General features: G+C 40.1%; 1 protein-coding gene and 1 pseudogene across 1 annotated transcript in view; both read right to left on the bottom strand.

The window, feature by feature from the left end:
• Positions 1-27,969, bottom strand: part of LOC122788645 (PDZ domain-containing protein 8-like) — an 862,743-nt gene that overhangs the window by 605,102 nt on the left and 229,672 nt on the right. The gene's annotated exons all lie outside the window — the stretch shown is intronic.
• Positions 10,738-10,877, bottom strand: LOC122789482 (annotated as a pseudogene).

Raw genomic sequence — 27,969 nt, 5'->3', positions numbered from 1 at the left:
TCACCAACTGCCATTACACCAAAACATAGCATTTCACATTAAGTATCTCAAACGGCGTACCTCATCTTTCATCTTGCCATCGGCTGCACCCTTTCTCTTGAGTGCTCCTTACCATTCTGGCAGCAATGATCAGCACTCGGGGAAACAGCATAAATAGAAGATGTGAAGTTGTTAATCTCGCCGATTATTCTCACTGATGGGTTGGAGCCGATCCTCGGCTCCGACACGGCCGATAGCAAGCTCAAGGTCTGCCAGTAGCTTGAGACCAGCCCCTTATCCCACCATGCACTACTAGAATTACCTCAGACCTAGTTTGCCGCGGCAAGAGAGATCTCGGTGATCCAGATAGCTCGGACCATTTTAGAAACAGAATTAACAGCAAGTTTTTAAAAACTTTTCCTTTTTGATATATTTAAGTAGCGTCTGTTAGTTCCATTATTTTTAGATATTGTAGACAGTTTAGATAGTTTAAATTGTTTTAAATTAGGGACTTCTTGGCTTTTTAGTTTGTATGAGCCTTTAGCCCCTTTTCCTACTATTAATCCCTTTAGTAGTTAGGTTTTTTTCTGTGGGACTCTTAGTCCCATATTTGTATTATATTTTTATTTACTGTTGTAGATAGTGCCCGGGTTGGGCTTAGTTGTTTGTGAATCTATTTACTGTTTTTCTCTCAGTATGTCAGAGGATAGGGAGAAATCCCATCCCAAATCGGGTTTTAAAAAATACCCAGATTGTGGGCAGAAAATGTCCATCACTGACGGACATATTCAATGCGTCTACTGCTTGGGGGCCAAGCACCTCCAAGACACCTGTAGCATTTGTCACTCCTTCTCTTCAAGAGTCCTCTTGGAGAGAAGGAGGAAACTTATAGACAGAGGATTGCTGCAGCAATCTTTTTCAGAGGTTTTGAATAGCCATGAAGGTGCTAGTACATCTTCCAAATCTTCAAAATCCAAGTCTTCAGATAAGGTATCCAAAAAGACTAAAATTTCAGAAGGAGGGCCATCGGTTCCACAGTCATCGGAGCCAAGTGTACTGTGATTCGGAGCCAGCTCTCAGTATTGGAGCTGGTCTCCGAAGTTCCTTCTTCACCTCTGCTCCAGTCAGCAACTTCGGTGCATTCAGCTAAGTCTTCAGTCAGCCTTTTGGATTTGGACATGGATCGGCTAGTGCAGATGCTTTTACAGGCACACTTGCCAAATTGTTGTCTGCCCCGACCAGCTTGTTGGTGCCGAAGACCATGGAACCGAACTTGTCTACTTCTCCTCCGAGCCATACTGGACTCTTGGAGCCGAGGGAAGTCGAACTGATGGCAGTTGGACCCTTGGAGCCGATATCCGCTCAGGGGTTATCGGCTCCATCTACTCAGATGTCCTTGGTGTCGACCGAGGGCTCTAGGAGCTGCCGCTCTCCAGTCGGGTCCGGGGAGGATAGTTGCACCGACTTGTCGGTGCCGACTCTCCCTCTCGGGGCTTCGGCTCGGATGAGCTCGGCTCCTACCTTAGGCTCGGAGCCCAGGGTTTTGGTGCGGGAGGATCGGACGGTACTCTCGGGTCCGTCCACACCTCCTCGTCGGAGCCATGGTTCCTTCAATGCTATGAGGAAAGTTTTGTCTCCAAAGACAACATCAGCATCGGTTCAGCTTTCCCTCTCCCCTCAAGCTTGTGTGTCTACTTCTGCATCTACCGACCCCTCTAAGCGTAGAGACCCTGAGCCTCAAGTACCCCCACAGGGTGTCCCCTGCTCTTCTGAGACCTCCCCAGACCCCCCCCCCCACTGAGGAGGTGCCCAGAAAGAGACTATGCAATAGGAGGCACTTAGACTCCCCACAGAAGTCTTTGACATCTGACATGGACTTACATGAGTCAGAAGGGTCCCCTCAGTCCTCCTCTGAGAATATCTCTTTTGCAGAGATACTAGAGATCCTTGGTCAGAGAGGCGACTGGCAGTCCAAGACCCCTACTGAGGATGAGTCTGTGCTCTTGAAGGCTTTTGGGTCTCAACCTTCCACTTCTTGTGTGTCTCCATCTTATGACGAGCTCATAGATCTGATCATTCGTAAGGCGTGGGAGTCACCTTAGGCCATGGAACCTGTCCCTCGTAGACCCAATAAATTCATATCTGCCCCAGTCGATAAACCTTTTTTGACAACATGAGTGCCTTTGGATACCATGGTGGTGGCTGCAGCCACCAAAAAGGAAGTATTTGAGACATCCTCTTCTATCCATCCCCCTAACAGAGATTCTAGGGTTATGGATAGATATGGGAAGCGCATGTTTAGTTCAGCGACTTTTTCTCTGTGATCACTGAACTACTTGACCCACTTTATGAGACTACAGAGAGATCTCCTGAAAGAGCTAGGAGATACTCTCCAGGGTACAGTAGCTGCAGGAGTGGCTGACAAAGTCAAAGCCCAGCTCGCTACCCTTAACTCAGTAGTGAACTCGTCCATGCATCTCATATCCTATGCCGCTGATGGTTCAAGTAGAGCCGCTAGTTCGGGCATTGCTCTTCGCAGACAAGCCTGGATGCATCTCTATTCCTTTGCGGAACCCTTCAAGTCTTCTTTTATTAATACCCCATTTGATAGCTCATCACTGTTTGGGCCCAAAGTAAAGGAAACTTTAACCAGGTGTGAACAGGAAGACAAGACTTTATCTGCCATTGGGGTCCGCTTTTCCACTCCTACTCGGCCCTACCCCAAGGGCACTAGGGGGGAAGATGTGGTTCCGAAAAACTCAAGCAGCCTTTCATGACACACATGGTGAAACCCCCTCTAGAAGCAGAGGAAGGGGTTACAAGGGAAGATGCCACCCCTGTGGCAGAGGGGGTCCGCAGCAACAGGGTGACAGGGGTCAGTTCTCCGGTCAGTCCTACCAGCGCTCCTGAAAGGGGGCCCGACTGTTCGGCTCTGGAGGCAGTCGGGGGTCGCTTGTCATTGTACCCAGAAGCCTAGATAAACATAACATCAGATACTTGGGTACAAAGCATCATTTCCAGAGGATATTTCATTCCGTTCTTTACCCCTCCCATTCCTATCAAAAAAATCCCACATGTTCCACCCAATCTCAGGGAACAAGCAATCGTAGAGGTCCACAGATTGCTAGAAAAAAAGAGTAATCCAACCAGTCCCAGCAGATCAAGTCGGATTCGGAACTTACTCAAGATTCTTTTTGGTACCAAAGAAAACAGGGGACTGGAGACCTATCTTGGACCTCAACAGACTCAACAAGTTCGTAAAGAAAGAGAAGTTCCAAATGGTCACACTTCAGTGCAATCTTCCCTTTTTAGGGAAAGGCGATTGGATGTGCTCTATAGATCTCAAGGATGCGTACTATCACATAAAGATGGACAGACGCTCCAGAGATCATCTGCGCTTCCGGCTGGGAGCCAATCATTACCAGTTTCGAGTCCTGCCCTTTGGTCTCACTTCAGCCCCCAGAGTGTTCACCAAATGCATGGCAGTGGTCACGGCTCACCTGAGGCATCTAGGATTCCAGGTGTTTCCATACTTAGACGATTGGCTCCTCACCGCTACCACCAGGCATCAATCGACTCAGGCAACACAATACACTCTGACACTCTGCCATCAATTAGGCATTACGATCAACTTCGAAAAGTCTGCCTTATCGCTATCCCAGCATACCGTTTTTATAGGAGCAGAGTTAGATACCTCAACCAGCACTCTACGTCTCCCTATCGAAAGAGTCTCTTTTCTTTGCCAAAACGCCAGCTCACTGGTGTCAAAGAACAAAGCTACAGCAGCGGAGGTATTGAAAGTACTAGGTTTGATGGCGGCAGTAATCCTGGCTATACCACTCGCAAGGATGCATATGTGAATCCTTCAATGGCTTCTCTTCACTCAGTGGTCTTACCAGAAACTACCCATGCAACACATGATTCTTTTCACGGATTCTTGCAGGAGAGACCTTTGGTGGTGGTTGACGTCTCTTCATGTTACAGTAGGGAGACCCTTTGTTCTCCCCCCCAGTAGCCACTGCGACCACGGACGCTTCCCTAATAGGGTGGGAGGGGCATTTTCAGGGAAAGACTGCCCAAGGCACATGGACAGATCAAGAATCACATCTGCACATCAATGTTCTAGAGTTGAGAGCGGTACTTCTGGCGTTGCAGTACTTTCTGGGCTCTTTCCCTCTAGGGACTAGACCGACAACATGTCAGTAGTCTGGTACTTGAACAAGCAGGGCGGAACCAAGTCTTACCCCTTTTGTCGAGAAGCCCTCAGGGTTTGGCAATGGGCTGTGTTGTCCCAGCGTTTTCTGTTAGCAATGCACATCCCGGGGAAATCCAACATCATAGCGGACAAGCTAAGCAGGGCAATATTACTCCCTCACGAGTGGTCTCTCAATCAACAGGTCGCAAAGTTGATTTTCCACAAATGGGGCCAGCCTTGCTGCGACCTATTTGCCAGCCACATCAATTCAAAATGCAGAAGCTACTTTGCCCTGATACCACCTCCCGGTCATCCCCGAGAGATACGCTTTTACACGATTGGCCCCCAGGTCTCCTTTATGCATTTCCACCCTTCCCATTAATACCCACATTTCTACACAAAGCAAAATCGCTGGGAAGGAAGGTTATACTCATAGCCCCCTACTGGCCTCGACAGATTTGGTTTCCGTTTCTCCACCATCATCTGTTGGAGGATCCATGGATCCTGGACCCAGTTCCGGACCTTCTGATGCACCCGTCAGGGGACCTTCATCCTTCTCTACAGTCCCTGAAACTGACTGCTTGGCTAATCCACTTCCCCTAATTGCCAGGTTTCATTCAATTTCAGAAGATACAAGACAGATTCTCTTGTCCTCTCACAAGCCATCTACCAGGAAATTATATGGCAGCAAATGGAAAAGGTTCTCAATTTGTGCCAACACGCAGAACATTGACCCTTTTCGACCTCCGCTATCTTTGATTTTGGAATTTTTGACAAAAATTTTTAAGGAAGGGGCAGCAGCTGCTACAGTTCGAGTTCAGTTAGCTGCTATCTCAAATTTTCACCTTGGTCTTGATGGCTCAAATATTATGAGCCATAAATTATCCAAAACCTTCCTTAAAGGCGTTCTTCATATGAGACCTCCGATCAAGATTCCCTTTTCTCCCTGGAATTTAAACCTTATGCTGTCTCAACTTATTCTTCCTCCCTTTGAACCAGCTTTTTCCTTGTGCTTTAAAATTCTTATCGTAGAAAACAATTTTTCTTGTGGTCATTACGTCTGCCCGCAGAGTGTCAGAACTTCAAGCATTATCCATCAGATCACCCTACATGATCTTCCATGCTGATAGAGTATCTCTCAGAACGAACCCCTCATTTTTACCTAAAGTCTGTTCTGAGTCAAACATCAGTCAGGTCATTGAACTACTAGTGTTCTTCCCCAACCACTCTAACAACTTAGAATATATGCTGCACAAACTTGATGCTCACAGACAGCTCAGATTTTATCTTGACAGAACTAAGGATATTAGGAAATCAGATCAACTTTTGGTAGCCTTCTCAGAAGCAAGAAAAGGCAATCCAGTGGCTAAAACAACCTTATCTAAATGGTTATCCGATTGTATATCCTTTGTTTATGAACATGCCTTTAACGCACAAACCAAAAGCTCATTCTACCAGAGCTGTCTCTACCTCTTCTGCTTTTCAAGCTAAATTGCCCCTTGATGATATTTGCACTGCAGCCACTTGGTCTAACCCTCTTACCTTTATCTCACATTACAAAGTAGATAAGGTTTCTAGGGACAGGTCTTCCTTTGGTTCTACAGTACTGAAGAACATACTCCCATGAGCCACCCAGGGTTGAGGGTGCTAGGGACGATACCCATCAGTGAGAATAATCGGCGAGATTAACAACTTCACATATAGAAGTTATGTACTTACCATAACGTTCCACGTGAGTTGTTTATCTTGCCTTTATTCTCACGTCCCTCCTTCCTTCCCCCACCTGGCTTACTGTTGACTTAGAGGCTAGTGCCATCCTGGTTATTCAATATTTCTCTTTCCCTTTGGGTACTCTTCTTCATAGATATATATAAGAGAGTATGTATGGGTTGTATATATATATATATATATATATATATATATATATATATATATATACATATGTATGTATAGATTATTATTCGCAGCAAACAAGATCTGAGGTAATTGTAGCAGTGCATGGTGGGATAAGGGGCTGGTCTCGAACTACTGGCAAACCTTGAGCTTGCTATCGGCCGTGTTGGAGCAGAGGATCGCCTCCAACCCCATCAGTGAGAATAATCTGCGAGATTAACAACTTCACATTTCTCCGCGTGCTTGTGTTTAAATGCACATTAGTGTGTGACACACGCTGCACACATGGATCCTCAATTGCCTATGTCTCTTCATTAAGAGACAGGTCTTGTAGCTGTAAAAGTGGGGGGGGGGCACTGCCTCCCCCTCGCTCTGTGGTTCTGGCGCCCATACCTGTCGGAGCTGCAGATTTTGGTTTTTAGTGGTCATCTTTCCCACAATGCATTCTGTGACTCTTCTATGGGATATTGCCCTTTTTGGTAACACATTGTTCTGCTCATTCTCTAAAAATGTGAGTTCTTTGAGTTGCTGCTTAATTAAAAATTTCTGAAATTGGAAACTGTACATTTTTTAAATCAGCGACTTGTCTGATATAACTTTCTATCACCTTGTAAACATACCTAACTCTCTGCAGCTACCACAAAAGGCTTGGTAAGTTAATGACTTTCTTTCATACAAGAGTGGACATTTCTTTTGCTAAACTGTTCTCTTCTACTCACAGAATTCAAAGGATCCTTTTCTTGCAGTGAGTAAATCAGTTTTTTCTTTGGAACAGTAAGAAATAATTTAACTAATGCATCCTCTTCCACTCAATTACCTTATCAAACTAACATGTCAGATTTCATAAACTGCTTCCTCTGCTGTGACAAGGCTAGTGTGTTTCTGCACAGTAATTCTTAAACTCCAAAGGCTCTGTATGTTTGTGACCTCAGTGGGAGGGAAACATGACACGGAATGCAAAAACTTTGCTATGTATATTTATCCTGAGCCAAGAAAGCAAATTTCTCAAGAAACTATTCTGAGAATTCCTGCAAAACTGAACACCCCAACAACAGAAGGAGCATACACCTGTACCAATACTTTGCATTCTAATGACAGCTTCCCAATAATTACCTGCCACAGTACATAAATCATTCCAAATGGCCATCCAAAAACCAAGTTTCATCTTACCACAAACATGCTTGTGGCGATGGAGACTCACAGAATAAAAAGTGATCATGTGGACCACAAACATGCTTGTGGCGATGAAGACTCGTAGAATAAAAAGTGATCATGTAGTGTTGTCACATCAACTATTATCCACATATACATACAAAAAAAAAACAAACAAAAAAAAAAACAGGCAAATAAAAAGTAAGACCTTTTGTCCCTTACATACTGGGACTTCAGAGCTTGGTTTTTATGTACTTGTGATTTTTTTTTTATGTATATGAGTATGTAGATAAAGTTGGCATGACTACAACAGATTGTGGATCGCTTTTTATTCTGTGAATCTCCATGTGTGTTTATGTGGTGAGATGAAATGACCAGTGCTAGAAATATTCTGAAACTAAGATGAACTTTCTCATGGGTCAGGTATAGAGTTGGAATTACTGTGAAGCATGCACTGAGACTATGAAGTATTGTTACAGGTGTATGCTTCCTTTGTTTCAACTTTAGTGATTGTTGTAACATGGCTTTTGGTCTGCCATCGAACTGAGTGTGGTGGCCCCTTGCCGTACTATTTGGTGAGTTATGTACTGTGGCAGGTAATTACTGGGAAAATGGTAATTAGAACACAAAGTCCTGGCATAGGTGCATGCTCCTTCTGTTGTTGGGGTCTTTAATTTTAGAGTTACAAAGTGACTGTTTGGCTTCGGTCTTAGAATTCATGCTAACCCAATACAGTGAGGAAGATAACTGCGATACAACTACAAAACAAGATGAAAAACAGCCAAGCTATACTTTGATTACATTTGGCAGAGTAGCAGTCAGGAGGAAAATACATTGCTCATTGAGAAATAGCTGTAGCTTTCTTTTAAACAAACTGCTCAGTTACACAGTAGGCAGTGAAAAATCTTTGGACTAAATACAGAACCATGAAATGGAGTAATATTATATGTTGCTCATGATCGAAACTGTAGATTACACTTCCTTCTAAAAGAACATAGAAGCATTTGTCATCAGAAAAGCCAAGTGCAAAGTCCAATTACTTTAATAAGAACTAACAGTGCCATAAGCAAAAGGCTCCAATTCTTATTGGGGCCTTAGCAGCAACTATACAATATTAATAAAAAGTACTGCACTCTGCTCAGAGATAATGGTCATTATCTTCTAAAATCCACCATAGTTTGAAGATAGGACACAGAGTGCTGTGGTGACAGGTAAATGTCAGGAATAAGGGGAAATGGCAAGTGGGGTACTGCAGGGTTGACACCATGATTTGAATTCTTCTGTATTTCTTTTTTTTTTCTATGAAAAAAATCAGAAATAACGACTTTGCCCTTGACACATAGGTGCAGCAGTGAAAACTGTGGTGCGGGTCTACAAATGTATTTGGAAACTCTGGCCAACTGGGCAGGTTCCATCTGCAGTTCAGTGTAGAGACACACACAACACTTGGGTCAAAACAACCACGACTGTAGCATCACCTGGCAGGGGTAGAACTGAGGGCAAAAGAGCAGGAAAGGTATGTGAAATTGTTTAGTACACCTGGACTATGTGACCAGGAGCAAAGTGAAAGGCTGTGAAAGCAGAGTACTGGGGTGTGTCCTCAAGGAGATACACTTCAGAAGCACAGCAGTAATCCTTCCTGTCTACCAGACCATGGTCAGGCCACACCTTCATTACTGGAAGCAGTTCTGGAGGCCATATAGGGAGGAGGCTGGACATCAGGCTGCTGGAAGAAGCCCAGAGCAAAGCGACACAAAGAGATTAATGAAAAGTGATAATACAAGATAGAACTCTTTCCACTACATGACAAAATGGATGGGGGGGGGGGCATGACAGCTTAAAATCAAGTCTGGGAGATATACAAGTATCACCCTGAAAAAGAAGGACAGGGGAGGAGGGAAGACGGACAGCAAATGGTAGGAACCAACTTCCCCCTGGATCTATGTAAATACTTCTTCAAGGAGAGGGTTGCAGACCTTTTTAAATATGTAAGTGCCTGTACATTGGCCCTGAATATAAGATCATAAAACAGAAAATAGCATGAAATTCTGCACAAAAACGTTAACAAGCTAGAACTAAATAACAATTTAAAAATAAATTATGAGAGGTAAGAGCAGCATCTCTGTTAGGATTTAAACAGACTGCACTAAAGAAACTATTGTAGGAACCTTCAGAAGGAGGCCTGTGAATTGTCTGTATCAGGGAAGACAGTTAATTCTAAAGGACAGAAGCTAGGTAGGAATATAGCCTACCTCAAGTCTCAGGACGTGTCCTGGAAAAATGTGCTGCATATCTAATGATCTGAGAGAGTGAACTGGGCAGTAAAGGACCAGTAGTACCAGAAAACCCAAGAAACAGACTACAGGAATGGGTGGTGATGACAGAATCCACTAAGCCATTCGGGGGGGGGGGGGTAAGGGAAAGTGGATTGAGAAAGGGGAAAAAAGGGAGGTAAAATGTTAAATTCATTTAAGGGATAGAATACTGTCTCCATCTGCCATTTGGCAAATGTAGTATAAACAGAATCGTGAAAAATAGCCTATTTGTCTTAGCATTACAAATGTCCTCAAAATGAGTGGCTTAAGACACATATACATATAAAAAGTTCTATTTGCTACGTATAGTGAAAGTACTTCAGCATGTTATCTGCAGATATGGTAGGAAACTGGGTTACATACATTTTACAGAACTCAGCTAGAAAATAAAATATATTCTCGGCTTACATAATTACATCTAGCAGCTGGTGGTGTGTCATTCTGCAAGTAATACTTGCCTGAAGGTAAGGTAAAAAAACAAGGAAGAGGTAAGAGAGTGACACAGTCAAATTAAAATAATTTGATCACTGTCAGAAGCTATGTTGTAAGTGATAAATCTGGTCATCAGACTACAAAGCAACTAAAACTGTTAAAAATAAAAGAATTGTGATAATCTGTCCCTTTCACAGCAACAATCACATTTTCTGATAAAAATCAATTAAGATTCTTTCTTATTTTATAGAACTGCATCTGAATCCTCAGGAAATCCTGTGACAAATATAAAAAACAAGGACAGACTTAATATCTGAAGGTACACACTAGCTTTCTTGTACTTTCCGCTAGCTCTGGCAATGACACCGTTACTTAAGCCAAGCAACAACCCATGTCCTTTACCTTCCAAAAATCAACACACGTTACCTCTAGATCTTTGTACTAATATAAAAGACCAGTTCTGAAATATCAGGGATAATAGAATACTGCCTCAGAAAAACTAAGCAACCTGACACACTGACTACTAAATCTGATTTCTAAGTCTGGTGTTTGGGATGCCTTATAAAGGGGGGTGGGGTGAAAAGGACTACTCTGTGCTTGTATGATAAGGTTAAATATCATCTGTCAGTCAGAAGCCAGATAATGCTATAAGAATGCGGAGTCTGAAATACTCTTCAGCTGCTTCTGACTGTCCGAAATGCTTTCCATTGGAAATTATGGTAATATTGTAAGGTGAGAGTTTTATGAGAAGGAATGCACAGATATTTCCGGGATGTACCATAAATTATACAGTTGAATGTCCCACATTTGGGGAAATCACAGGGGTCACCCAACCGAAATCTGCAATGGAAAAGCCTCACCCTGGGGAAACCACCTTCTTAATCGTGGTATTCCCCCTGCCAGGTAAGTAGAGAACCACACCTCCTTCCTTCACTATCACCTCCAAAAACAGCACCATAATCTCTCCTTCCCCCATACTAAGCTCCTCAGTGTTGAAATAGATAAGGATCTTCACTTTGATGTCCATATCTCTCTAACCATTAAAAAGGTTCATAAAAAATTAGGAACTTTATACAAACAGTTCCTATCAGACCAAGCACGAATCACCCTAGCCCAAACCCACCTTTTGTCTACACTAATGTATGCATCACCAATCCTAACCCACATCAGGAAAACAGACCTAGACAAACTAGAATCATGTTACAATAAAACTGCAAAATTCGCCAATAACTCCACTTTTAGAAGCCATCACTGCCTTGCCCTAAAGGAGCTACAGAGGTTAGAACTCCCTCAATTAATTAGTTACCACCAACTAGTGCTAACCTTCATCATACTAAAGAATCCCCACAAAACTCCAAGCCCTAAACCAACTACTAAACCAATATTCAGCAAACCATCCTCTACGCTCATCCAAAAAAACACTGCTTTGTATATTCAAAACCAATACTGCAGGGAAAGCTCTTTTCTCTCATATCATCGCTAGGAAATGGAATAACCTCCCCCAAAATATCTCTTCAGCACCATCTCTCTCACTGTTTAAAAAGTTACTTAAGTCACACCTTGCAATCCTGGCTCTGTCCTTGTATCACATAAATGCTTTCCTGCTCTCCTCCAATTCTTGCTACCTTCCTCTGTTCACTGCTTACTATCTCTATTATACCGTACTCACACTCTCCCATACAGGGCCTACTAGGTGTAAATTATGTCTTGTGTGATGTCTCTTTTGATTGCATCAGTTAATGTGGAGTTTTTTCTCCCACATACTGCCATCCAGGGTCTACTATGTGTAAATGAAGCTTGTTTGGAGCAAACCATTGTATGATATATCTTTTTGATTGTATATTTACCACTGTACATATTGTTTGATGTGGAGCTTTTCTCCCTGGGCCTCTGCTGTAAATGGACCTCGTTCCAGTCGGACTTTCCTGGTACACAAATGTAAAATAAAATAAATAAATGTATTATTTCTAAGACTTGTGCATGGATAGAACATAAATATTAAACGATCTGGTAACAAGGAGGATAGACTGGAGTGATACATTTGAAAAGACTTGGTTATGCAGAAAGTACAGAGAAGCACTGCATACTTATTCCAAGCTAAGATCTGATGTGTTTTTTTCCTGTTTTTCATACAGCAAATGTAATGTACATGTGCATGCAGTACACCAGGATAGCTTCATCTCCCTCTTACAATCATCTCTTCTATATATTCTGCACCCTGCCTCTTACTCTGTCAAATACCTTCTCACCTGCCTGCTCTCGGTATTGTACATTAACCCTTCTATATTGATCCAACCAAACTTTCTCTTATACTCTACCCTACGTCTTACGTTGTCAAATCAAGGGTGTTGCCAGGCATACTCTTTGTACTCTAAAGAGTACAACTTTTCTGAACATTTTAGAAACATTGGAACTTTGTAAAGCCTTACTGTATCTATAACCATCTAAATTGAGGACTGTAAAAATATCTATATAGCTTTCTTTCTTACAGAGATGACTGCAAATCTGAAAACAATACTTCTGATAGTTTTTGACTGAGCAGCTGAAAATGTTACACAAATTAAGTTTTGGGGGGGTGCAACATCTCGACTGATATGACCATTTTTTAAATGCCAGGTAGACTGGGGGCAGCAATAAGCGTCTGTGAGTACAAAGTAGAACTCAATGGCTACACTCCTGTGTCAAATACCTTCTCACCTGCCTACTCTCTGTATCACACATTAACCCTTTTACATTAATCTAACCAAACTTTCTCTTATATTAACCTACTACATCTTTTTATACATATGATATCGATATTCAAGTTGCAAATCTGTATGTTTAACTTTCTTCCTGCCAATTACCTAGATCTTGTATTCTCTCTTTATTACTCTATGCCTACTTACTTATGCGTATTCTAAAACTACAATGTATGTGAATTATTCTTTGTTCACCTCATGAAATTTATTGCTTTGGATTTTTTTTTTGAGTAATTCTTCTTAATCATGACCTTCATACATCTTACAAGGTTTTTATTTTGTGTTAAGTTTTGCATTATTCCTCACAATCACACTATTTTGAATTGTTATTTTAAATCAAAAGGTTACACCTTCATTGTATTTTCTACAAATATATTTGAAATATTTTTCTGTTTTGGAGCTTTTCTCCCCAGGCCTCTGCTGAAAATGGGCTCTTGCCCAGTCAGAATTTCTTGTTAAGCAAACATTAAATAAATAAATAAATTAAGTAGAACTTTATTAAACAGATTCCTGCTTCCTGATATTTTTCTTTGTTTGCCTATTTCACTTTTTTGGCTTCTTTTGCAGCTTCTCTCAGAAGCACATCTTCAGTACCATACCTCTCAACTGTCCAGATTTTCATCTCATATTTTTGGCCTGTTTCTCATAAAATTGTGAGTTTCCTGGCAAATCGCTGACAAATCACTGAAGACTAAAGTCAAAAGATAAGGGCAGATAATTTTGTTGCAGACTACATATCCTTCAGAAAAGTCATGGTAATGCAGGACCTGTTAGTCTATTAACTTTCCAAGTTTGTAAGAACAATATTTTAAAAAGTATCCCTATTTTTGGGCCTTTGTCAAGATTTCTTGCTCCAAGAGTTTAAGAGGTATGTTCAGTATCCATTCCACATTTAAGCTTTAATATGTTGTTTCCCATGTAATCAGCTTTAGTTATTGTGTCTGGTGTGCTACTAAGCCAATATGTACTAATCTTCACTATACAGTGATCCCTAGCAAGAGCTAATTACTGGCTTTTAGAATAGCAAAATACACTTCATCACCTACATCTGTGGGAAAGTAAAGTTTCATCATTACTATCGCTATTATTTTATGACAATATATGTAAGCTGATGATTAATTCAATGTTTTCTCTGAAATTTACTTTGTATACTTGACTGAAAGTGCAAGGTGTCTTGAGTAGCAGTGATTCAAAAACATGTAGCAACCATGCACAATCAGTTTTGGACAGTGTACAAACTGCTTACATCTGGCACTACCTGCCAGTGCACAGTTATGCAATAGGTATCTGTAGTCATACAGCAGGAGCATGCGATGCATATATCTCAACATTGCATGCCAGGATTATCATTACATGAATGCCAATTTCATACCAAATGCTCACACAGAAAGAGAAAGCATGTCGCTGTAGCTCCCCTGTGCAACTACAGTAAGTTTCATGAAGTGTGAATCATACCTCTCAACTAAACACGGGCAAATCTCAACAAAATCAGGGACAAATCCAGAAATAATCAGGGCCGTGTTTTAAGACATTAGTATTGGTAACTAGAGATGTTAATAGAGTAAGATGATGTGAATTAATGTACATTTTCTGTAGAAAAAGAAGTGTGTCTATAACTCTAATTTTTGCCATTATTTACCAAGTGTAACTTACCACCATGTTTCCAAAAGTCACTAATTTTAGGAAGGAAGGATTAAGACAAGCAGAGCTAAAATTTGTGTCAAAATCAGGGATAGCTGGGAGGTTCATTTGTGATGTACTATAAACACTATTTAATAAACAAATCATTTATCCAGCCATTTACCAAAATCCCTGCTAGCCATGCTCAAAATCTGATGTCACTGTTATGCTAATTTTCTAGAAGAAAGACTTACTGAGCAGGGGGCAGATGATAATTCAGTTTATCAAACAAGTTAATTAATTATTCATGAAGTCTCCATCTAGAATCCCTCCCACCTTTTGAACTGCTACCTAGTAAAGCCTAATACTGAGCTACTCTTGCAAGTGAGCCTTTACCTTGTATGCATGTGCATTTTAACAGCTGAATCAGAAGTGGTATGTTCACACAGATGGAAATTATAACATCTGGTGACTCTTCCTGAATGGGAAACTCAGGATTTCTGTGACTGCTGACAAAATTTCAGATGTCAAGAAGGCAAGATGTGGAAGTATCAAATTTACATTTAAATGAAAGTTATGCACTTACCATAACAATAGATATGTGTTATCTGCTTCTGTCCTTCCTCAACAGATGGGTCTTTGAATCCAGCCTTAGATCCATCTTTAGCCACAGTAGACTTTTGGATCCAAATCTCAGGCACCTCTCCTTATCCATAATCCCCTTCTAACACCAACATCCCCTCAGATCGAGATTGGCGGCAAACCCAGAACAGAGCAAAACACATTGATAGATATCAATCTAAAAGCAGCCAAAATCCCTAAAGGAGTACTTACTGATTTGGAGTTAAGGGAGTGTAAGTGGAAGTGTGTGTGTGTGTGTGTGGGGGGGGGGGGATGATGGAAGCAGACAACACAGATCAATCATTATGGTAAGTACATAACTTTCATATCAGATGTTGTCTTTTCCATCTGTTTCTCAATGGATGGGACAGAGTCCCCAGCCACTTAGAACCTGGGGTGGCCTCATGGAAGGATATTCTGGAGGATAGCTGAACCAAAAGCTACCCTATTCCTGGAGATCAAATTCAGCTTATAATGAGAAATAAACATGTGAACACTGGACCAAGTGTCTGCTGTACAAATGTCATCAACTGAGGTCCTGGAAGAAGGCTGCAGAAGTTGAAACAGATCTAGTTGAATGAGCTCTGACTGGTCTAGGCAGAGTCAAACCTTTTTCTTTATAAACATGAGAAATACAGCTGAATAACCATCTAGCTAAGGATACCTTTGAAACTCTTTGGGCTACCTTAGGTTTATAAAAGAAGGCAAATGGTTGATTCGTCTTCCTGAAGGATTTGGTACGATGGAGGTGGAAACACTGTTGGTAATGTACATTCAGCAACTGAAGCATATATTCCCTTTATTGGAAACAAGGAAAGAAAACCATTTGACTGATACATTAGCTCAGATGCTACTTGTGGGACAAAGGGTGGACCGGTTCTGAGGGACACCCTATCTATTGTAAAATAATAGAAATAATTGCAGGATAGAGCCTGTAGTCCTGATAGAAATCTGCTTTTCAAGTAATTTCAGCATGGAGACTAAGTCAAAAATTTGATGTCTACCAAGGAGTAGGGTCCTGGGAGGGTTTAAGATGGAAGGTGCCCCTCATGAAAGCTTTGGCAAGCTTACGAGAAGCTAAGGTAGCATGATTTTCTCCAACAATGATAAGTGGAAAGAGCCATTAACTGGACCTTAATTGTAGAATAAACTGGCTCCAGTTTGGAAAACAGATGCTAGAAAGTCTAAGACCTTAGGGAAAGTAGCCAAAAAAGGAGCCAGATTCCTTTGGGAGGCCCAACTAGAATTTCTTTTCCACTTACTTTTACTAGAACATTGATATTGAGACTGTCCACAGGAAAAAGACAATGTGCCTTGGGACCATCTTTCCCATGTAACCCCCCCCCCCCACCATCATATCTGGGAAGCGGCTGTGGTCACGCTGGCCATGTGGGCGGGGTGATAGAAACAGATGGCCTTGAGATACCCTGGAAGACTGAATCCACCATGTTATTTGTGTCCACTGTAGAACTCTCATGTAGAACCTGGCTAGGGGACATGGGTGACGGAGTCTGACATACATATCCCAAAAGCTGAAGAACGAATGTGGCTGATGGCACTAGACAGGACAGAATCTTTAGTGCCTGTTTTTGCAGAGTGGCCAATCTGCTGTCTGGCAGCTTTGCTATCCTGGCTGCCATACCTAAATGGGCACATATGAACTCCAACTGGAAGAAACTGAGATTTTTCCAGATTTTTGTGATTCCTAACTGGGAGCAAAGACTAAACAGATAGTCTCTGATCCAAAAGAGAAAATACCCAAGTAAGAGCAGCACCAAGTCAGTTGTCTAGACACAGAACACCTAGAACCCTTGCGGTCTGAGGTGAGTTGCGACTACTGCTATACACTTGGTAGACACCATGGATGCTGTAGTGAGATCAAAGGGTCGGGCTCTGAACTGAAAGTGACTGGTTCCCGGCCAGAAGTGGAGAAACCCTCTGAACCTCCTGTCCCACACAGTGTGGTAGTACACATTCTTAAGGTCTAGCAAGCACATCCAATCTTTCTTCTTCAACTCGGGATGGCATGGACTGTACCATGACCAACTGGAACTTTGGGTGCTTGGCATACTGACTGAGATGACTGAGGTCCAGAATTGGCCTTGGGTCCCAGTTCTTTGGCACCAAAAAGAACCTTGTGTAAATTCCACATCCATGTTGGTCTGGTGGGACCTTTTGAATGACTCATTTGTCTAGCAACCTTTTTATTTCTACAGCAGCTGCCTTTCTTTGACAGGGTAGCATATTGGGAATTTTCTATGTTGAAGGAGGAAAGTAAATAAATGGAATGGAGTAGCCTCTGATTATGATCCTCCACACTCAGATATCTTCGATGATGGGATGCCCAGGCCTCTGGGTGCAGAGACAAGCGACTCAGACTGTCTCCACAGTGGAGCAGCTGGGCAGCCATTCAGGTGCACTGATATGGCCTCTCTAAGAACAGACCCCTGAAGCCTTGTTTCTGCAAGGCCTCCTCTGCCTCGTGGACAACTTTTACCATTAGAATTACCCCCTCTGCCTCAGGGATCTATCTCCAGGAGTGTTCTGGGAGAACTGTTGAGACTGAGAGCCACAGTTTTTGCTGGCCTTCTGGCTTCTAGAAAAGGATCTCTTGGGAGCAGAGAACCAAATCTCTTCTGTAGAAAGACACAAAAAGGTGGCCCAACTGACTTAAACCTTCTGTAGAAAGGGTTCTCCAGTCTTGCTACCTTCTAGAAAGCATGTCCTTGATTCTGGCCTGATGAGAGTTGAACCACTGAAACAGGTATTCACAAAGGACATCTTGAAAGGCTCCACAAAGTCAAACAACCACATCCAAGCATGTTTCCTTATGGTAATGCCTGTACCTGCACTCTCAAAACATCCTCAGTTGTGTTAGGGTCAGATGGATGAAGGCATTTGATTGGGATTGTAGGGTGGCCAGTTGTGAGTCTACAGTTTTCTTGTCCTTCGCAGGCATGGACTAAGACAGATTTGGACAGCTCCATAGTTAAATCTCTCTGAAATATTACCATTTGGTGCCAGATAATTCAGCACTCTCATAGCAAAGGTAGTTAAGGTAAAAACTCATTTCCCAAACCTGTCCAATGCATTAGATTCCGTTAGAGGGATGGACAGATGAGCTTTCTTCAGTCAGCTACTTTCTGGTGGCTGCTGCTACTACCATGGATTCCACCACTAGGCCCTTGCTCCAATGCTGGCAATCTTTCGGTGCATCAAAAAACTTACCAGGTTTACTACACGGAATAGATTCTGCAACATCCTTCTATGCACAATGAGAGAATAAATCCACCACTTCAATGGTGGGGGGGGGGGGGGCAACCAAGAAGTACCTGAGCTGGATCCAAAGACCTAGAGAAACACTGATTACACTGGGAAGGGGTCTCAAGAGTTGAAGAATTTTATCAAATGAGACCTCCAAAGTGGTAATCTGCAGGACCTTTCCCCATCATCGAAATTCGTGTCTTCAGTGATAGACTCATGGGAGAGTCAATGTGTCTCCTCCTGCATGTATGTTTCTGAGGGACCTCTGCAGTGGGATACTCTGGAGAGGACTCAGAAGACTGAGGGGGATCCTAAATGCGGACTGTGTTGACAATCAAGGGAACCAGCTGTCTCAATGGGATAGGATCTCTATCTGTTCCTCTGCCAAGGTTTGAGACAGAAAGGCGTAGGTGGAGTTCCCATACGATACTCTTCGACTTTCACAGGTTTCATATTGTAAACAAAGGAAAATTAGCAAGTTGACGCCATTATCAGTTGAATGTTCCTATGTTCCTGGAGAGAAGCATCAGTCAGTATCACATAAGAGTGTTCACTGGCTGACATGTAATGTAAAAGCAACACATCTTTGGGGGAGGCAATACCAACAACTGTAAATACTCAACAAACAAAGAAAACTGTCCTTCCATATAGTCTCTCACAACAGATCTTACTACTAGAACACTGAAAAACACTGGTAATGAAGCATTTATTATACTGGATCCTAACATATGAACCTAGTAACATTATTTCATTAGGTATCATGGCTGAAAATGTAAGACACAGGAAAGGTCAATAAAGTGCAAAGGTTCTGTTACTCTAGAAATAAAACCTTAATCCTAACATTTTTACTTTCTGCTTACTAGAATGCATGCATACCTCTCTACTTCTTATCAAAAGAATTTTGAATAAAGTCAAAAACAATGACAGGGCAAAGGTCCAAAATCAGGGAAATATTTTAAAAGTTGCTTTTATAAACTTGGAAAGTTGCTAGAACAGCACAGTTTATATCTGCATGCATTTTTTTGAAGGATATGAAGTCTGAAACTGTCATTATTTAGACATTTTCAGTTCTCAATGATTTGTCAGAAAACTACAAATTTTGTGAGGAGCAGACAAAAATACAAGGCAAAAACCTGGGTAGCTTATGAATTTCTGAAGAGTTGAGAGGTATGACTGCATTACACCTACTACCACTGGATGATGCAGTACAGTACATTACTTTAACATACTATTTTTGAGCACTCTTAATAACATGGCCTCTTCAAAAGAAACAAGTTAGCCTGATTAATCTTCCTTGGATTACTCCAAGGATCAAATCCATAATGATCACCATATCACTTATGGATTATTTGCCATCATTCCTGACTTATCACTGATGTTGCGATATACCAAGAAGACAGGAATCAAGTAAAGGATCCTGATCTCTTCTAAATAAATAAATAAATAAATAAATAAATAAATAAATAAAAGTACTACGTCTGGAATGACAAAGGATAAATCCATAACTTAAACTCTACCCATTTACCTCAATTCCTGACACTGATGGTCTCCTGCTATTCATTTTCCGAACTAATCAGCAGGGTGGCATTCATAATTCTTTATCAGCATGAATGCCAAACTGCTCATGCCACAGTATTTTAGCACATGCGGCATACAAATGATTTTGTAAAATGGAATCTTGGTCTAAATCAACTGACAGATGAATTTCTAAACGGCTCTGATGTTGTTACTGCATAAGCAATCTCCAGATTTATCAAGCCTTCCCTGATGGGAATAATGTGGAAAAAGGTGTTCACTATGCCTCTACAAAAAGTATTAAACAGTTTCCACCCACCTGATCTTCTGTCCCAATTCCATTCCATTAGCAAACATTTTGGAAATTATGTTCACTTACAACTCCTGTCTGGCAACAGATTTCCATGATAAATGTCTCATTGTCATCCACCAGCAATTCATACAGGACTGTAGAATGGATACTTCCCTCCTAAATTGCACAAGTTAACTAGAAAGTAAACACTAATCCATTAGATGAAATAATACCATATCAATGTCTTCTCCAGAATTAGTGACAGTTGTGAGTCCTACAAGGGCCGGCTTTTCAATAATGACAAGATACAACACTGGAAACAGTGAACTGATGTTGATAGATATTGTGTAAATTAAAATGCTTTTCCCCAATATACTGTGTGTACAGTGAAAGAAAATGTGCAAGGCCAAACAGCAGTTTTCAAAATAATATGCTTGCTTTGCAAGAACAGTTAAGTTCAGTTTAGATATTAATAACATATAGCTGTGGGCAATACTGTAAATGCATCCTGTTATAGAAAAAAAAAGGAAGTTGACTTTCTTGGCTTTCAGATGCAGAAATAAATAAATAAATAAAATGCAGACAGGTCAAGTGACATAAAGATGACGTGGAGAGACTTTTGTGAAGTCTTCAGATACAGCGAGAACCAAAAAGGGGCATGAAATAACCATGGACTTTTTCATGACACAGACAGAAACCAGAAGAACAAGTCACAAGGACATTAAAAATAACATTGGTTGAAAAGAGTATATAAACTGCGCAGTATGTTTTATTCAGGGGTGACGTCTTAGATTAAGTGTGCCTTAGTCTATTCATCTGTCTAGCTGTGTTATAATAGAATTGAAATAGCTCTGACAGAATTAACTGTTTGGCAAGAATTTGTTCTGAGACAAATAAAGTATAACAAACAGATACAGTAAAACGGAGTTTGTCTGGTCTACTTTTGGACATTTTCTTCAGAAAAGAAAGAGATACATTTTTTCAGTGGCGAGCCTTGGCCAGTGACTGTGACCATATATCTGTTACCAGCAGTTGATATTACAGTGGGATCCCTACTACTTATTACGTTAGCTCAACAGACTGACAGTTCCAGTGCTTTAACAGAGAAACAGTCCCAGTACTTCGTTGGTGGACACAGAGCACCGATGCAGAAGCTGTCCTTCGTCAGACCACCTACGATTTGTCTGTAAAAAACACTGTCCTTTTCCAGATTTACTTTAGCCTGATCACCTGCTTGTCTTCTGCATAAATTACGGTACTTTCTTCACAGTTATAACATGGATGCAAGTACAGACAGTTAACTTTACAGTGTCCACATATTGTATATATAAATTTACATGGTTTAAACCTTCTGTGTTAGACATAAAATGTAAATCTAAAATGTTTGATGTTCAGACATTAGATAACAGTTGTGTTTGTAAATGTCTAAATGCCTACAATACACACACAAAATGTACATGTGCAAGTAACTTTCCTAACTTCTGTCTGTCTTGTCACAGGAGTCTAGTATGTAAGCCATACCATAAGATATATCATATTCTTATAAACAATCTGTTTCATTCTAGCGTTGTTATTTCTTCACATATACAACAGTTAAATGTACCTTCTGCAGTCACCTAAATCTCATACAGTACAAGTGTATGCAATTATTGTCAGTAATGTAATAGACCACATAAACATGTTATTTATAGTAAATTTTGCAAATGCACAAAAACAAAAAAGTTCTAACATAGTACAGTGTGCTATCAATATTAAATTTCCCTAGAGACAGTAGTAAGGGACAATAATGCCATTTAGACAAACAGACTCAGCATAGCATTCAGACTTTACATAATGACATTTCTCGTTTAACGTAACAATCAGATAGAGCCCAACATTTACTAAGGGCACAAACTACAGAGGTTAATCTGACAAGACAGTTAGAAGAAGGCCAGCAAGGTTTACATTGGGCAAGGTCCAGCAGAAATGACAGTTAATTCTCCTGCTGATATATATCAACAGTCTTGTTTATTACAGACTCTGCCTCAGTGGCAAGACAAAATAATAATTTAGTTTCAGTATGTTGGCATTTAAACAATGGTTGACATACACTGTGTGGTCTATTTCAAATAACGCTTTATTAAATTTTTTTTTGCATTTACACATGCCAGTTTGGGACAGAAGGGGAAAGGGGAATCATCAACAGTGTTGGCAAACCCCTAAAACATGCTCCAGTACGAGAGTTATGAACCTTCATTCCCAAAATGATTTACAGGAAAAGTTTAGTATTGTCAAAATCAAAGCACATAAAAATCTACAGGAAACACTACAGTAAATGCGTTGGCAAATGGCAAAGCAAAGCAAGCAGCTAAAACAGGTGAGTGTCTAGACTCACGTAACTGTTTTACAGACAGTCTAAATGGCATGACAGAAAAAACAAAATAATGTTTTAGTCAGGCAAGATGTTATGTTAAAGCAATTCTATCAGACAGCTAATGACATTCTGCAAAATGCATATGCAGCTTTAAAATCAGTTTCTGCCTGACAGACAGATACAGACTCTGAGATTAAGCCAGAGTGCTAGACAGTTTAAAAAAGTATGCAGTATTGCAGATGCACACAGGAAATGTACAAAAACAGCTTGTAGACTACGTGGTGAAAGGAAGGGGATGTAAACACAGGGGGAACACGAGCAGCTTCTGCTCTACCAGGGTTACAGACAGACAGATACACAACAAAGTTCATAAAAACAGGTGGTAAGAAAATAGGTCACATTATAATAGTGCTTCTTCAAACCCAAAATTAGTGGAAGAAATCAAGATAAAGAAAATACATTAAGGGACAATCAGTCACAGGAACAAACACAAACGGATACATAAAAATAAGGTATACCCTATGAAATACCAAATCATGGCAGGCAACAGGCATTAAAGCAATAAATTAACAACATACAGGTTATCAGTTGGCAGCAAAGTACAGGGAACTTTTAAAGCAATGGAAGACAATGTCAGTATACAAAACTCAATTTTAATTAAATAAACAACGGGGACAGAAAAAGACAGAAGGATGCTTTACTGGTTTAATAAGCCAGGACAGATTCTGAATAAACACAGACATAACCTACAGCCATACAGATTTAAAGTAAAGTTAATACAGATACAGTGTAAAGTTAATACAAATACAATAAATACATTTACAGTAGTGCAAATGGTATATGCAAAATTAAACAATGCAATTAAATGTTGGGTATGTAAGTCCACATCTATGTCTGAAAATAGAGTAACATTTAAGGCAGTACCTATGACAAATCCTAAATAAAAGGTTCTATAGTAACAAGAGAGGGTCAACCCCCCCCCCCCACACACACACACATTAAAAGTACAGCATGTTTCCAAAGGCAATTTATGCATACAGCAAACAGGATCAATATTGGTAAAAAAACAGTAACTGTAATGTCATAGTTTCAAAAGAATGTATTACAAAAAATATAACAGCAAACAGTCTTATAAATAAACTAGTACAGCAAAAACATTAGCCAAACTGGTGTAACTGCCATCTGGGTAATAATACACAGCAATACATACAGGTAGTAAAGTACAGAGTCATTAAAACTTAGACAAATACCATTTTTCAGCTAATAAAAATCCAAGCAAAAGCAGCACACCATGTTGGTTCATAAAAGTCAGTGTTAATAACAGTCAAACAGTATCAGTACAGTAACAAGTCTGTTAACAGTCTTAAAAAGTTTAAATTTGTTTCTATAATAGCAATCTATAAACAGAACGAGGCAATCTATGCAAATAAAACAGTTGCAAAGAAAAAATGGGGAGAGATACTCAGATATAATAGATCATGACAACAGGGACATAATCAAATATATATTTTTGGACATGCAAAATTTGTTTGCAAGGGCACGTGACAAGTCAAATTGTTGGGTTTTTAGCCACATTCCTTACAGAGGGAAACATGCCATTACATGCAGTCCCTGTAGAGGTTACACATACAGGTTTTATGTTTAAAAACACCAACTATAGTCATGGGAAAAAGCTTAAGTATAAAATAAAAACAGCATGGGAGTTAACACATAATACTTCTTTTAAGGAAGAAATAAAAGAGAAGAAATTCTGTTACATAGAGTATGCAGTTCCAATAATGAAAATTACTCACACATTACCAGAGGACATGGTAAAAAATCACCAGAAAAAGAAGGAGATTCATGATAAAAAAAAAGGAAAAGATTTTAAAACAGCTGGACATAGAAAATGGCGTTATTTCAGAAAATGTTTCACTGGTATGGTGCCACTAAGGCAATATAGAAAGTTACAAAGTTACAGCAAATGCAACTTATGGAGCTATCTCAGATATAACAGAAGAGATGTGTTATAAAACTGTCAAACAAGTAACTGTTGTTAACAATGAAGAAAGGCTATTAAGTACAAAGGATCACATTTTCCTGTAAATTGTCTTTTTTAAATATTCTTTTCCCAAAGCAATAATGAAATTATGCAGTGCAAAAGAAATACGCTTGTTTCTAATGCAATGTTTTGCCTTGTAAAGCAAGTTTTAACTTGACAAGATTTTGAAATGCTTGTGTGTAACTGCAAGACTGACAACCTGCTTAAGAAAGCATAAAAACTGTTAAAAATAGATAAGTAATAACGGCTATGTGTCTATGGTGGGCAAGGGAGCCCACAGGATTTTTTGCAGGGGGGTGCAAACCCAGAGCCCCACCCATGCAGCCCCATCTCCTCCACCCACACAGCCCCCCCCCCCCCCATCCACGCAGCCATTCCAGTGTCCCATTACCTGGCTATTTCTCCCCATTTGTCATAGACACTGTTCAAATCTCTAAGTGTACGTGCTGTTTTATGCTTTACTTCTACAATGATTACAGATATTTGGATTTCATTTACAACTTTTATTTCAAATTTTATAGCACAAACACTGATAGACATTTACTAAACCTAAACAAAGCAATAGTCTTACAATGAAAACAGACTTAGCATTAAAACTTCTCTACCTTTGAAACCCACATTCACTGAAACAGCACTGAAACCCACATTCAAAGAAAATGCATCTGGCCAGTGGCAGGGTAAGTTTACCTTTGGGTTGTTTTCAAATCATAGGCTCCTTGCACACATTTTCAGAACCATGCAAAAGTTCTTTGATTCACCTTCCTGACTGTATTAATTATACTACACACTAATTGAATTATAACCCTTGTATAATACAGCACCACTTGTTAGAGTGTGTTTTAAATTTATAGTTCTGAACATTTTTCCTTTAAGCAATGAAATATATGAACCAATAATGACAAACTGCCCAACTGAGAACATTTCGACCATAAAAGGCCACTCAGACTTCTCTCATTACAATCCACCAGTATCAGTCAATATGTACAATCTCTGCAGAAGTAAAAGTCATCTGAATAATTCCACATTAAAAAGAGATGTGAAACTAATGAAGAAGTTCTTGCTAGAAAACAACTATAGGTCAGTGTTTCATCTACAAATTTAGTGCCTGCTGCTCATGAAGAATAAATTGCCTACATTACAATAAAAATGGTAAGCTGGTAATTGCAATAGGAATGGGTGGCAAGCTGAAAAGTAGGTTCATAGGTACTAGGCATCTCATCTAAAGGAGGACATACTCAGGAATGGAGCAACCCACACCCTTAAAATACAAATCTACATTATGTGGGAGTCAAACCTTCAGCTCTCCGCATCAAGATGCAAGCATGCTACCTACTGTGCTACTAACACTGCCTTAGAATTATATACCACAATAGTGATTCCATTTGCTACACACACACACACACACACACACACACACACACACACACCTTTCAACCTCTTAGAGCAACAAATCTGGACAAAGTCTAAAATAAATAGGGACAGAGCATAAATATTCCTCTCATAAACATAGAAAATTGATAGAATAACAGGATTTGTGTTAGTATGCATTTTTCTAAAGTATATGACATCTAAAACTCAAATATCTGTCATTATTTAGCAACTTCAATACATTTTAAGAGGAATATGGGACAAAACTCTGGACATTCAAAAACCTGGACAACTGAGGGGTATGCTACCTCCCTCTTATACACACACACACACACACACACACACACACACACACACACACACACACACACACACAATATCTTTCACAAGAAATCTGTTGGGGACAAAGGCCCAAAACTAGGGACACATTTAGAAAGTTGTTAGAATAACATGATTTGTGTAAGAATGCATTTTTCTGAAGGATATGGAGTCTGAAACTCAAATGCATGTCATTATTTAGTAACTTTAATCCTTTGCTCATCCCAGTGATTTGTCAGAAAAACAAAAAAGAGTTTTTATGAGGAACAGACCAAAAATATAAGGCAAAAATCTGGACATTCAATGAAAATATGTACAGCTGACAGGTATGACACACACATACATCCCCCTACCTCCTTAGAAAGTGGATAGAACCACACATTTTGCATTAGTATACATTTTCTGAATGATATGAAGTCTAAAGCTCAAATGTCTGCCATTATTTTCTGACTTGAGTCCTCAATGATTTGCCAGAAAAACACAATTTTATGATAAACAAACTGAAAATATGAGGCAAACATTTGGATAATTCCGAGGTATGAACCTCTCCCTTAGACACATTCCTACCTCTCCCTTACTTGCACACACACACATACCTCTTAAACACTTAGACACACACACACTTACCTCTCACTTGTACATTCATCTGCAGTCCAAATGTCTTCTGGAATTCAAATTCTATGCAGGTGATGAAGACGTAAACCATTGGTTGCACAAATGAAGAAGACAAAAACAGGTTGCAAACACCTGTTACAGAGGCATAGCTAGAGTTTGTGTTACCCAGGGCTGTCTTTGAGTTTGCCGCCCCTCCACCTTCACAAAATCATGGTCAAATGGGGCTTCCCCCATATGCAGCCCTCCCCCCTGCAGCCATTCCTGTGTCCCATTACTTGCCTATTTCTCCCATTTGCCATAAACACTAGTGTGCATACTGCTTTATGCTTTACTTCTACAATGATTATTTGGATTTCATTTCAAACGTTATTTTAAATTTTATAGCACAAACACTGATAGACTCCTGCTAAATGAAGCAGTACAGTCTCAAAATGAAAACAGACTTAGCATTAAAACTTATCTGCCCCTGATACTCACATTCATTGAAACCAACAATCAAAGGAAATGCTTCTAGCCAGTGGAGGATAAAGTTTACCTTTGGGCTGTTTTCAAATCATAAACCTCTTGCACACATTTTATTCACCTTCCTGACTGTATTAAATTATATTCCTTGTATAATACAACATACTTGTTACAGCGTGTTTTAAATTTATTGTTTTGAACATTTTTCCAGTAAGCAATGAAACAAAATGTATGAACTAATAATGACAAAACTGCCCCAATTCAGAACATTTCCATCATAAAAGTCTACTCAAATATCTGTCATTACATCCACCAATATCAGTAAAGATGCACAATCTCTGCAGAAGTAAAAGTCATCTAAATAATTCAACAATAAACAGGTCTGTAATTAATGAAGAAGTTGCTGCTAGCAAACAACTTTATGTTTCATTGTTTCATCTACAAATAAAGTCCATGTTGCCCTTGAAGAATAAATTGCCTATATTACATTAAAAATGATAAGCTAGTAATATTGCAATAGGGAATGGATGGCAAACTGGTAACATATTCATAGTTACTAGGTATCTCCTCCAAAGGAGGACATTCTCAGGACAGCAGCATCTACCCCTATTAAATTATAACACAGTACTAACTTCCCCTTACTTGATCGGTCGACACACACCAAGAAAACTACCCTTACTTGATGAATAATGCAAAGCAGTAAAAATCATTGGAGTCCCCACTATAGACTGGGTCAACTATTCCTGCACTAATGCACTTGGCACTCGCCCAACGATTCCTTGACTTCATCAATTCT

This window comes from Protopterus annectens, chromosome 14.part0, assembly GCF_019279795.1.
Source record: "Protopterus annectens isolate FY-2018-M chromosome 14.part0, PAN1.0, whole genome shotgun sequence".
NCBI lineage: Eukaryota > Metazoa > Chordata > Ceratodontiformes > Protopteridae > Protopterus > Protopterus annectens.
Note: the sequence above shows the minus strand (reverse complement) of the source record. Positions and strands in the feature narration are given on the sequence as shown.